This window comes from Pholcus phalangioides, unplaced genomic scaffold, assembly GCF_987345545.1.
Source record: "Pholcus phalangioides strain wild (caught in Gottingen) unplaced genomic scaffold, Ppha-v1.0 ptg000007l_1, whole genome shotgun sequence".
Taxonomy (NCBI): domain Eukaryota; kingdom Metazoa; phylum Arthropoda; class Arachnida; order Araneae; family Pholcidae; genus Pholcus; species Pholcus phalangioides.
Genome location: NW_028301600.1, coordinates 39984547 through 39997626, shown reverse-complemented (window position 1 = coordinate 39997626; position 13080 = coordinate 39984547).

Here is a 13080-nt window from a genome sequence, read left to right as displayed (position 1 = left end):
TATTGGAATGTCAGTGTGTGTGTGTATAATGAAGTGTAGGGACAAATTTGGGAATTAATTTCGAGCTTCAGCTTTTTCGTCATTTCTCACAAGTAAAATGCCGCCTAGTCCAAACAGCACCTAAAGAGAGAAAATGGCCCAAGTCCAACGGCGAAACGCCATTGGCCAAGAGCCCACCTGCGTCAGGATTGGCTGTTGACTTGTGAGGAAAAAATGATAGCAGAAAAAATAAAGTCCAGAGGTGAAAGGAAAAAGAAGAGAGACGAGAAATTTTTCTTTTTTCAAAATTTTTAGATTTTTTTGGAGATTTTTTGGATTTTATGAGAAGAGGTAGCAAACAATTAAAAATAAGATAAAAGTAACATAGAAAAAGAGGATGATACAAAAAGAGAGGGGAAGAAAAAAGAGGTCCAGCTGGAGACAACTTGCCAGGAATTTGTCGCTGGTTTTGGTTTCTTTCATCTCTGCTTTCTGACGGTATTTTTCCTGGATTCGCCGTCTGGTTTCCGCCAGTCTTTCCCTGGTGCCGGGGATTGCGAGAGCTGCTTGCACCCATTCTTGAATGCTACAGATGGATTGACGAATTTTCTAGAAAGCGTCGTTTTTCGAGAGTCCGTCTTGCTCAGTTAGCTTGATCATTAAGTCCTGGTACGTCAGTCTAAAAGTGTCCATAGGGTCGATTTCAGAATCAACCCTAAACTGGTGTCTGGTGAATACGACGTTGATACTTCTGCTGTTTTCGGGATTTCAGGTGATGGTTGAGGCATCTGAGTCGGTTTGCCTGCTCTCTGGGTTCTCTGAGTGGGTTTCGACTTCTCTGCCAGCTGGTAGGCTTTACTGTAGGGAGAGAATTCACATTTTTTATAGTTCGCTATGTGGACGAGTCATTTACGGATTGAGGTTTATTGACCCCGTGTACGTTAGTGAAGTCCTTCGTAGCATGCTGTTGGATGTATTTGACGCACCTCTCGGGCGCGGAGCATCCAGAAGAATGATGACCACATCGTTGACATCTGAAATACATGATGTGTTTTGCTGCGCCACGGGGCCGGAACTTCTCCACTTTTATCCGGAGTTTATCGAGTGAAGTGAGATTCAGGATCGCTGAGGAATCGGGGGTTTTTGGCATGTCCACCCGCCAGATGATGGGCAAGATCTTGCTCCATCCCTTCTTCTTCGTAGCTGTTGTACCTTGACCGCTTCATATCCACTTTCCTGTAGGGAGAGAAGAATGTCCTCATTGGGGGACGAAGGGCCCAAGCCCTTTATGACATACCTGTCGGGTTGGTCAGTCTTTAGGGTAAACGAGTGAAACTCGATTCCCTTTTCGTTCAAGCGCCTGATGACGGCACGATGGTCGTACGTGCAAAAAGCGTTCGAGAATCTGCAAGTGACAGTGAACTGGGTGAAGGATTATTGCGAGGACTCGGACATAGCGCTCAATTTCCAGAAGTGCAATGCGATCTGGTTTTTTAAAAGGAACCCCCCCCCCCGGCGGGACCGAATCACCATATTCGTATTGGTAATGCTAGACTGGCCCCAAAGGCGCATATTAAATATTTGGGAATAATTTGGGTCGTCTTCAGTTGATGGGACCAGGACCTTCCCGTTCTGAATCTTGGCGTCATATGCATGAAGGGTGGGATCTTGGGCCTTCTACGCAATGGCTGCGCTGCGATTGGTCCGCTCAAGCTGGGGGGCGGAGCATCCGTAACTTCTTCAGAAGACAGCGTTTCTATTGGCTTGCTGGGAATGGTGAGCGGAGTCAGGATTTCATCAGATGATGCCGCATTGTCTTCCAGCAGCGTAGAATTTTCTGAAGGCGGAAAGGGAACCGGGAAGAAGATTGGATTCCGGCTTTTTCGGTGGGCTCGGCTTGCTCTTTCTTCTTCGTGGCCTTGGTTTCTTTTCCGGACTATCTCGCAGTGGTTCGGATCAGCGATGACCGTCATCAGGTAGAAGTTGTCGATGAGCTCTGTTCTAGCGCTTATCTTTTCTGCTTCGGACGACATCTTGACCCTCTCGAACAGCTCGTAGGAACCGCTTAAAAAGGGAGAAAGTTTTGCATGATCTTTTCGTGGTCAGCTTTTCTTGGATAGCCGACACATGATCATCGCTTAGCCCAAACAAGATCTGAGCAATCGCCTCTACGATCTCTGTGATCAATTCAGCGGGTTTTTCCTTCTCAACATAGTCGCGGGTTAATCTCCCCAGCGTTTTCCAGTGGGTCTCCTTTTCCGGTACCAGTGTCGAATGTAGGAAACAGCATTGTAAAATACCGATCTTCATCTTCCCGGAGCAGTGAGACTGCTTGGCACGTGCGGGATCGTGTACCTAGAAATAAAAATGACGGAAAATACGGAGCAGCATAAGTTGCGACCGTACCCCACGAGGTGCACACTTCGCATAGTCGGTATGCGTGAAGCTGGCTGGTCATGAAATTGTGAGCTCTTTATACTTTTGCACATTACGAGCCAATCAGAGTCAAGCAACTGTGACGTACGTCACAGTGGACCGCAACTTTTGATCCGTTTAGCGTCACGATATTTCCTGGCGACATTTAATAATGGATATGCCAAATTCACGAGTGTCTCGCTGCAGTGTTGTGCAGGTTGAGCATTGTCGGAACGCGTATTCGCGAGTGTGTCTCTGGCTGTAACGCTTGGCAACTTATCGCCAAACGCTCGCTATTTTCGACTACTTTATTAGTAAATGCACCTATTAGCCGAACTCCGTTCGGCACGGGCCTGCGGCTCGCAAACGGCTTCGCCCCCCCCCCCTCCCGAACGGGCTTGGACGTCGCTTCGCTTCTCCGGCCGTTAAAGGGGGGACCCTGCCCCTGGACTGAAAATATCATCTCTGTTTTCACCCGGAATGCATGCGGCGATTGATGTAAGGGCCGTATTCAACTGTAGTCACAATTTTTTGATAAGAGATCAATATAGATTGGTTAAAAACCTGAATTTAACCAGTCCGTGTCGATCTCTTATCAAAAAATTGTGGCTATAGTTTAAACCATGTCGGTGAATACCGCCCTAAATGAGTCACATTTAACCTGTCCAACGGTTTAAAAAGGTTAAATTTTATTGAAATAAAAAATAAATTTAAGATCACACACACATTAAAAAACGAAGATGGTAATAAGGAAAAAACCTCAGCCGAATGTGTGGGGTCCACAACCTCCGCTATGTGCGCCCCACGTTTTAACCATTGTACCAATTGCAGCTGTCGAACCTTTGTAGAATTCAGTATATCCATTATATTAAACGTCGCCCGGAAATATGTTGGCGCCAACCAGCAGTCACCAGGAAAGCATGCGCGTTCTGACAATACTTAACCTGCACACACTGAGCTACGTATATACCTTTCCTTAGAGCTCAGTGTCTGCCATAGCTTCATTAAGAGTGCATCCAAAGCGTATTAATAATTAAGCGTCTTTAATACCCTTTGAAGCGGCTTTGGTGCCTGCACAACACTGCGAGACGCTTCCCTAAATTCTACTCTACTCCGGCAACCACGATTGGTACAGTGGAATGCTCACGGGACACCTGAAACAAAGGTTGTGAGTTTAATTTCCTCTTCGAACCCATCCAAATTTTTTTTTCCTCTTTACCATCGTTTGAAAAAAAAAAAATTTAATTTCTTATTATACATTTAATTTTTCTTTTAACCGTTGCACAAGGATAAATGTGATTTATTATATTATAATTCACCACCAATTGTCAGATGCACGGGAATGGGGGTTGTTCCCAAACAGCGAACGTGGCGAGACAAGGGAATGGCGACCGCCCCCGTATAATAAGTTATCGTTTATTGAATCACTAAAAAATGCTTTCATTTTTTTCTGATTTAATCCAAATGTGGTTCAGTTGCATCAAGCAAGGGTGGACTTGGGGGTCTGGTCCCCTCCCGAAATGTGAGAAAATTGAATTTTTTTTTTGAATTGAATATTTATTTTTGAGCCCTAGCTCATTACAATACTACAATGCAACAATCAGAAACGATAACATTAATTCGTATTAGTGACAAAACACAACTATCTAATACAAAAATATTTTTCTAAACGTGAGAAAATGACCGAAAAAGAGGAAAAAGCAAGGGTGGACTTGGGGGTCTGGTCCCCTCCCGAAATGTGAGAAAATTGAATTTTTTTTTTGAATTGAATATTTATTTTTGAGCCCTAGCTCATTACAATACTACAATGCAACAATCAGAAACGATAACATTAATTCGTATTAGTGACAAAACACAACTATCTAATACAAAAATATTTTTCTAAACGTGAGAAAATGACCGAAAAAGAGGAAAAAGATGGCCAAATCTATTGTTCTATCACTTTGGTCCCCTCCGAACGAAATTTCTGGCTACGCCCCTGGCATCAAGTTAACAATAATGACGGCTCGCGAAGCGAGCGCACAGCAAAGCTGGGCTCTGCTATCATTCATTGATTCATGGGGTGCCGACCCATTCCTTTGTTATTGGCTCATAATGAAAATAGATTCATTAGGAAGCGGAACATAAAACTTACGTTGCGGCAAGCCACTATCATTATTATTATGATCGTTATATTATAGTATTATTAAATTATACGTCATTGTAATATTATCGTGTGAGCAACGAGACGTCATGACAAAATAAAAGCGAAATCGTTAATAGACGCTAGTGTTTGGCGATAAGTGGCCAAACGTAACACCAGGAGGTACACTTTACACATACGGTGATGTTTCTATGACGTCACAGTAGCCTGATTCTGATTGACTGATATAAGTATAAAGACCTCACAATTTTTAAGCGCTAGTGCTGGTCATGCCGAGCAATAGGCCGCCACCTGCACCGTACGGACACGGCTGTGGAAAGGTGCTGGCAGCAATGGTTGCTGCCAGGAACTCATCAGAGGAATGAAGGCTCTGGAAAGCCAATGTGCACGAATACGAGGCAAGACTGGATGGTTGGGCGACCTACCAGAACTGCCCCAACGGCATCATTGTCCGCTATCCAATTTGTGCTACAGACTCTTCCATACCACCAGTGGTACCTTCCACAATCTCACGGCGCTTGGCTGAGGCGGGGTTATACCGTGACCTACGTGAGTGACACTTTCGAAGGTCACGGTTATACTCACAGCGGCCTTCAAGACGTTTGCTTTTAACCCCACAACATCGGTAGAGTCGTCTAAAGCAGTGGTGCACAAACTTTTTGAAGCGCGACCCCCCCCCCTTTTTACCAAAAAATTTATTGCCAACCCCCATATATGCTGACCATGTGCCCCGGTTTTCCGGGACATTACGATTTTCTTTTGCCAGTAAACGTGCTGTCCCGAAAGCCCTTTTCGGAACGCTTGTTCCGATTTTAATTAAGCGAAATCGACTTCCGAAGATATTCAGTTTTTTTAAATATCATATTTATTCTGTTTTTTGATGTAATTGGTGTCCCTTATGCAAGATGGAAGTGTAGTGAGGTAATCCTTGATTAAGGGTGATTTAGAAAGAATCATCCGATTTCAAAATGATTCTACACTTGAAATCGACCATTTGATCATTTTTGGCGCACCACGGTCATTTTCTGCACACGAGGGCTAATTAGACCGGGACCTACAATTTATTGCCGATTCCGAACGCAGGCTTGTTTTTTATACTCATCGAGAGGTTGGTGCGCTAACACCTCGATGGGGGACTTCCTGCGGTCGCCATTTTTGTTGTACCCTGTGTCAGGAAAGTTTTCTGACAAGGGCGAACCGGGTATCGAACTCGGGGCTCGGTAGCCCGGTCGATAAGGAAGTCGTCTAAAGCAGTGGTTCTCAACCGGGGGCCATATGGCCCCCTTGTGGTACTGGGATATTTCAAGGGGGCCACGGAAGAAAATGGAGAAAGGGGCCATGACAGGTGGTTTGGAGAGCTGAGAAGAAAAATAAGGTGTGGAGAAATAAAGATTTTATACTAGTGACTAACACTTACAGTGAGAGAGAGAATCCAACAAAACCACCCATAAAACTAGGGCCTTCTTTAGGGCATGGACTCACCCAGGCCTCACCACCTACATTTTGCAACAAGTTCCCTAGGATGGGGTTTTTCTCAAGTCCCCGGCTAAATTTTTCAGACCCCCCCCCCTTCTCTATATGAAATTTATTGTATGAAAAACAAAAATAAAATGATGAAAACCATATTAGGCCCCGGGCTGTAGCTCTGTCAGTCCCACTCTTGTGAGGGGTCATGTCCAGGGACCTCATGCCCATAAGTAACCCCACCTTATGATATTTTGTATAGTACAATATTAATTTTGAAAATAAGTAGGAAATATGTAGGCTGTTTATTTCCAGCTAAAGTATGGGACTACCATAGCATCACTTTGCCTAAGGTGGAGGCCCCCATGATGTTGAGACGGTTCTGATAGAACTCTGACTAGCGGGGAGATCAATATATACCAGGCTAGTGGTCTGGAGGCCAATTTTCTTTGCAAAATTTTCGTTTAGTATAAATTCACTGAAAAAAAATCATTTCAATACATATAAAGTGTCTTGCTTCTAGATGAGAGTTGAAAACTCTGGGTAAGACAGGGGAGCCACAAGAAAAAAATATGGTTCAAAGGGGGGCCACGGGCAAAAAAAGGTTAAGAAACACTGGTCTAAAGTACCAAAGGATGTTTAGAAGTGTCGCGAGTTCAATACCCGGTTCGTCCTTGTCAGAAACCTTTCCTGACACAGGGGTAAAACAGAAACGGCGACATGACCACACAAAAAATTGCTACCGCAGGGAGTCCCCCATCGAGGGGTTAGCGCGCCAACCTCTCGATGAGTATAAAAAACAAGCCTGCCGTTCGGAATCGGTAATAAATTTTAGGTCCCGGTCTAATTAGCCCTCGTGTGCAGAAAATGACCGTGGTGCGACAAAAATGATCAAATGATTGGGTATCGAACTCGCGACACCTCTAAAGCCCCGTTTACATGTGCAAGATTGGGGGTCGCTTTGGTGATAATTACCGGCATGACAACTTTTTTCTCCCTCGTAGGGAAGTAAAAGGTGGGAGAAAAGCTCATCAAAAAAGCCCATCTTTCTTGGGGTGGATTGGAGGTCGACACCGACCTTCTCTCCCATAATCCTTTGCGCCGCGAAAACTGCTATAAGCTCCTTCGTCAACCATCTTGAATCAGTCACTTCCGTCCAAACTACGTAACCAGTGACGACTTCCGGAAAGAAGAGGTGGAATTACCTAGAACTCCTTAATACGTATATGAAGTCGTCTTAGGATTACCTGCATAAAATTAACGTCATGTGAACGGTTTGTAGCGAAAATCCCCGTTACCGGGAGCTTCCCGGGATGTTTTATAGTACTTGTGAACGGGGCTTAAACATCCTTTGGTACTTTAGGCGAGTATCCGACCATTTAAAAAAATTGTTCATAAAACATTCACATATTACTTATTATTCTATTGTGTTTTTAATTTTTAATGTTAATTATTTTGTAAACAATTTTTTATGAATGAAAAACACGAGTAAGGGGCTTTTCAAGTATTACGTCAGCAACTTTTTAGCTATTTTTGACCCCCTCCCCCTTGTCTGCAAACTTTCGTCATCAGCTCTGCCCCCTGTCCCCTAACGCATATTGGTGGAATTAGAGACGGGCGCGGGGGGTGGGGGCTCGTGGTCTCCCCCCCCCTCCCGAAGATCAAAATTTATTTTTTGATGTAAGAAATATTTAAAAAAAAATTAAAATTTCCGAAGAAAATACCTTAAAATGTTATTATAATCAATTTCTATTTATTTCAATGCTATTTGAAGAACTCAAAATTTCTTTTTAAGAAATTCGTTGTGACCCACCCTCTAAACCAGGAGTTCTAAAACTGTGCGCAGAGGAGCGGTGACCCTGACAAAGGTTTTTCGAAGAGATTCTTTGTTAAACAGCTCTGGGGAGCCGGCGAAGCTCGCAGATAAGCATTAATTAGGGAAAGGGGGTGCCACGAGTGGAAAATGTTTGGGAACCCTGTGCTCTAAGTTATATATGATAAACCCTTGGTCCGCTGACCCAGGGGCGTAGCCAGAAATTTCGTTCGTGGGGGGACCACTTTCATTTTGGGGGGGGGGGACCAAAGTGACAGAACAATGGATTTGGCCATCTTTTTCCCTTTTTTCGGTCATTTTCTCACATTTCGGGGGGGGGGGACCAGACCCCCAAGTCCCCCCCCTCGCTACGCCCTTGCGCTGACCAGATGCGGCATGCGCCCCTGAAACCTAATTTTGCAAAAATGAACTAAGCGGCACATTTACAGATCGCTTGAGTGACCCGTGGCACAATTCCAGAGCATTTGAGCGGCCCGTGGCACATTTTTAGATCACTCAAGTAGGCACGTGACACAGTTCCAGAACACTTAGGGAAGAGCGGGGTAATGCCGAACATTAAGGGGAAAAGGGGGAATCTCTAATTACTCAATTATTTGCAATATTTGCTATATAGGTATTTATGAAAATATTTGCTATATAGATATTTTATGAAAATATTTGCTATATAGGTATTTATGAAAATATTTGCTATATAGGTATTTATGAAAATATTTGCTATATAGGTATTTATGAAAATATTTGCTATATAGGTATTTATGAAAATATTTGCTATATAGGTAGATACCCTGTTTAATTACCTACTAAAAAGCCCCAAAACATTTGACTTTATAGTTAAGGTTTTCATAGAATTTTTTTTGTAAGAGCTCACACTGTTCGGAATTGCCCCAAACGACACTTCGTGGCGATTTCTTAGTCTAACCTCAAAATGTACACAGCAAAGCAACCAATCTTTCTTCCAACTTCATAAATAGCTAAAGAAACGTAGAATCTAAAATTTAGATTCTAAATGATACCAAGCTCACTACCTCTAAACGTATTATCTCTTATAAAAATTAGCACCAATTTACTAACGAAAGTTACGAAAAACTGTTTTTTACACCCCACTCGCAATAATACAGCCAGAAAGCCATCGCCCGCTGAATGAGTTTACGGTGGACACCGCCAGGCTGCAACACTAATCAGACCCCTCTAAATCCAAACAATGACCGAGAACAAGGGTGTTCGGGATTACCCGTTGTTCGGTATAACCCCGCTCTCCCCTAAGCGATCAATGGCACATTTAGAGATCCCTTGAGTGACATGTGGCACAGATTTAGAGCACTTAAGCTAAACCCAGTGCGGTTCTACATCACTTAAGTTACCCGCAGCCCATTCCCAGATTACTTAAGTGATCCGCGGCATAATTACGGATCACTTGAGTTATGCGTGACACAGTTCCAGAGCACTTGAGCGGCCCGGATTCATTTCCAGATTACTTGGATTCGCGAAGCTTTTTTTTTTAGAGATCACTGAAGTAGCTGTGTGGGGGATTTTTCAATAGGGAGAATATTAGTTCAGGTGCCCAAAAATTAGCGAAAGGTTTTTCTCGTTTTTGGTGCACCGAGTAAGATGCCATTAAGACTATTTCATATTTTCATGAAGGATGGTTGATGACGTAAGTATAATCCAAACCCCTCCCCCATTAGAACCCCTATATACACGGCATCTTACTCCCCATCGATGTTGATATAATGCTTGAATGACCACTAACGTGCTATATTGAAATAGACATACTTGTTTACTTTATGGTCGGCTCTAGACCGGACAATACCTACCCACCCCTGTCTAAAACGTTTCCTCGCCGACTATATTATGATGTTCGGGTTAAAAATATCTTGTTGCACAGAAAGACTTGGGGGGAATGATATTTGAGGCAGGGATGAGACGATGAATCACCAGGACCGGTTGTTTATTTACTTGAGCACCAGCACAGTTCAAAAGAAAAGCGACAGAATACCCCCTCGAACATGATTTTCGAACATGTTATAGCAAAGGGAAAAAAAAATCCACGCTCATTTAGACCCCATTAACTTTTTCTTTCCCAACCAACACGGCTTCAGACGATCCCTTTCTACTATATACCAACTGTCCTTTTTCATCCATGACCTTTCCAAAGCCATTGACAGGAAGGTACAAACCGATATCTTGGATTTCTCTAAAGCCTATGATGAAGTTCCGCACCTTTGATTCACCTTTTTCCACTTTGCTGTTTCTAATATATATATATATATTAAAAACAGCAAATATACACACACATACATACAATGGCACATGCCTATTAACCTATCTAAAACAGTTTTCATGAGAGCTACACGTAAAACTCTTCCCCTCGAATTTTCATACTCGATCAATAACGTAACCATATCCCAAGTTTCTCAATTTAAATATCTGGGAGTCATAATCTCGGCTGATCTCCGTTGGAATAATCATATCGATTATGTCTCTACCAGAGAAATGCCTCAATAAACTTTTTCCTTCGCCGCAACATCTACTCGTGACGGCCGACTTTTTTGCTACCAAACTTATATTTCTCCCGTTCTTTCTTATGCAGCTGAGGTCTAGGACCCCCACACCTCTTGTAACATCGACAAACTTGAATCTATCCAAAATAAATCCGCCCGCTTTATTCACGACTGCTGGTCATCTTTTAGTTCAGTTTCCGATCTTAAACTCGAACTTAATCTCCACCCACTCGCTACTCACCGACTTATCTCCGCTTAGCCATGCTTTACAAAATTATTCATGGAAATTTAAATTTCGATACGTCCGGTATTTTGTCTAGGCCTTCCTATGTTTCCAATAGATTTGACCACCCCAAAAAATTAAAACCTATTTTTGCCTCTAGATTGTTTTAAATTCAGTTTCTTTCCCAATACCATAGTTGAATGGAACAAACTCCCCTCTACTATTGTTAACTCCCTCACGATCTCCGATTTCTTGTCTAATGTTTCAAAGCATGTGTAATCTACCGCGTCCTCTTGTATAGGCCTAGGGCGAACAATAACAATATTGTATAAATAAATAAATCGACGTATACAAGCATACAAGGCCGCCAGAGAAGGGGGGGGGGGTTCACCAATTACTGATTTGAACATTCAATGTGCAATTGCTAGCCATTGATGGGTGCTACGGCTTTGAATTTTAATCATTTCATTATCTGTGTATGAGCTTTACACATGTTTAATTTCAATAAAAACTGTCAATTTCTCCATGGTGCTTCGTTTTTTTTAAAGAGTGTATTTATGACATCTTGCCATCGCATGGAGTTGAAACCGGCTTTTGGTTAAAAAACCCCATATTATTTTAATATTGAAGAAAAGAATAATTTTGACGGAAAAAAATTTCAATTCAATGCTTTCCTCGAATTCTTTCCGTGGTTGAAATGTCCGCAGTTTTTGACGGACGAGATCGGGAGAAAAATCTACTGGAAGTAGGCTACTGTTTCTCAGTTATTTAGTCATCCAGATGGCCTGAATTTTTTCAAATGACACAATTTCGACGAAATTCAAAATGAACAGTTTACATACCAGTAATATATCATTTTTTTAATTTTAAAGCTCTTCTTGTTCCGTGACTTCTGAAGACACCAATCGGAAATTTGTGCTCTAACAAATAAAACTAGTTATTTTTCGACATTTCTACATTAAAAGAAATATTTTAGTTTTTTTTTTTTGGGGTGGGGGGAAAGAAGGAAAGCGAAGATATATATCACGAGAACAAAACAATAAACGTTTTGACGTAGAATTATCTTATGGCCACTATAAGACGCCTTCATATACGTGTATTAAGGAGTTCTAGGCCACTATATGCGCTATTCTGACGTGACGTCACATATAGAGCAATAGATTTGGCAGATTTGGCTAGAACCTCTATATACACAAGAAGTATATGAAGGCGTCTTAGATTTGGCCATCTTTTTCCTTTTTTCCGGTCATTTCCTCACATTTCGGGGGGACCAGACTCCCCCCCCCCAAATCCCTCCCTCTCGCTACGGCCTTGCTTTAGGCGAGTATCTTATCGAAGGCTCGGGCTAGTTGGATCCTACAACAAATATACAATCTGACCCACTTATAACGAACACGGATATTACGAATTTTCATAGATAACGAAGTTTTCCGTGTCCCGTGAATTTTGTATTTCATCTCGATGTTATTTTGATTGCATATAACGAACACCGATTTCAAAGTACGCTTATAACGAATTTTAAGCAGGTTTTGAAATACGAATTTCTTTGTTATCCTATCTAAATTTTCTTATCTGTAAATTTACCTTTCTATTTGACACAATGAGCTTTTTTTCCTTGAAACAAAATGTATTTGAGTTTTTTGAGCATTGTAAGAAAAGTGGCATAAAATCCTCTTCGCTTCACTTTTTTTACACTTCTCACTGTTAAATCCTTACAGAAGATAGAGCCTCCTATACTCCTCTGAAGTTAAATCCTATTTTTCTTGCAAAAAACCTTTATGAAGGAAAGATTAAGGCTATTAAAGAAGATACCAACGAATAAGGCAAATACACGGAAAACAAAAATCCTAATGCATTTCGACACCAATGGGTGTCGTCTTCAGAGGAAAAATATTTAACCACTAATCACGCTGACCGAATTTCCCATTTGGGTTGAATACCAACTCTTAACCCTCGGTTGCTCAGCGGAAAAAGTACGTCTGTTCACTTAAAACGTCGTGGTCAGAAATGAGTGTCAGTTTGAAGTGAACAGACGTACTTTTTACGCTGAGCAACCGAATATTTTGTGTTTTTATTTATGACGATGTTGTTTGGCCGAAGCCTATACAAGAGGGTGCGGTGATGGGATTTGACATAGGCGATTTATGATACATGCAAAATCGGAGATTGAAGTACAGTCTACAGAATTTGATGGAAGGTTGTTCCAATCAATAATTGTACAGGGGAAAAACTAAATTTGAAGCAATGTCATTGATATCATCAGCGTCAAAGAGCGCTTGAAGGTGATCCAGAAGGATCAGCGTTTTAGGTATCGTTATCATGTTTGTCATCATTGAAATTTATTGAGCAATTGCCCATTTAGGCCGAATCCTGTTCGTCATCGTGCATTATTTGCTCGTGAATTTCTCAATTTTTTTCATGGATGGGTATTCTTCAGTCAGAAGAAAAAAAGACTTCAGTTTTTGACAGAAGTCAGCATGATACCTGCAAAAAAAGTTATAGTTTCTTGCCCAAAATGTGC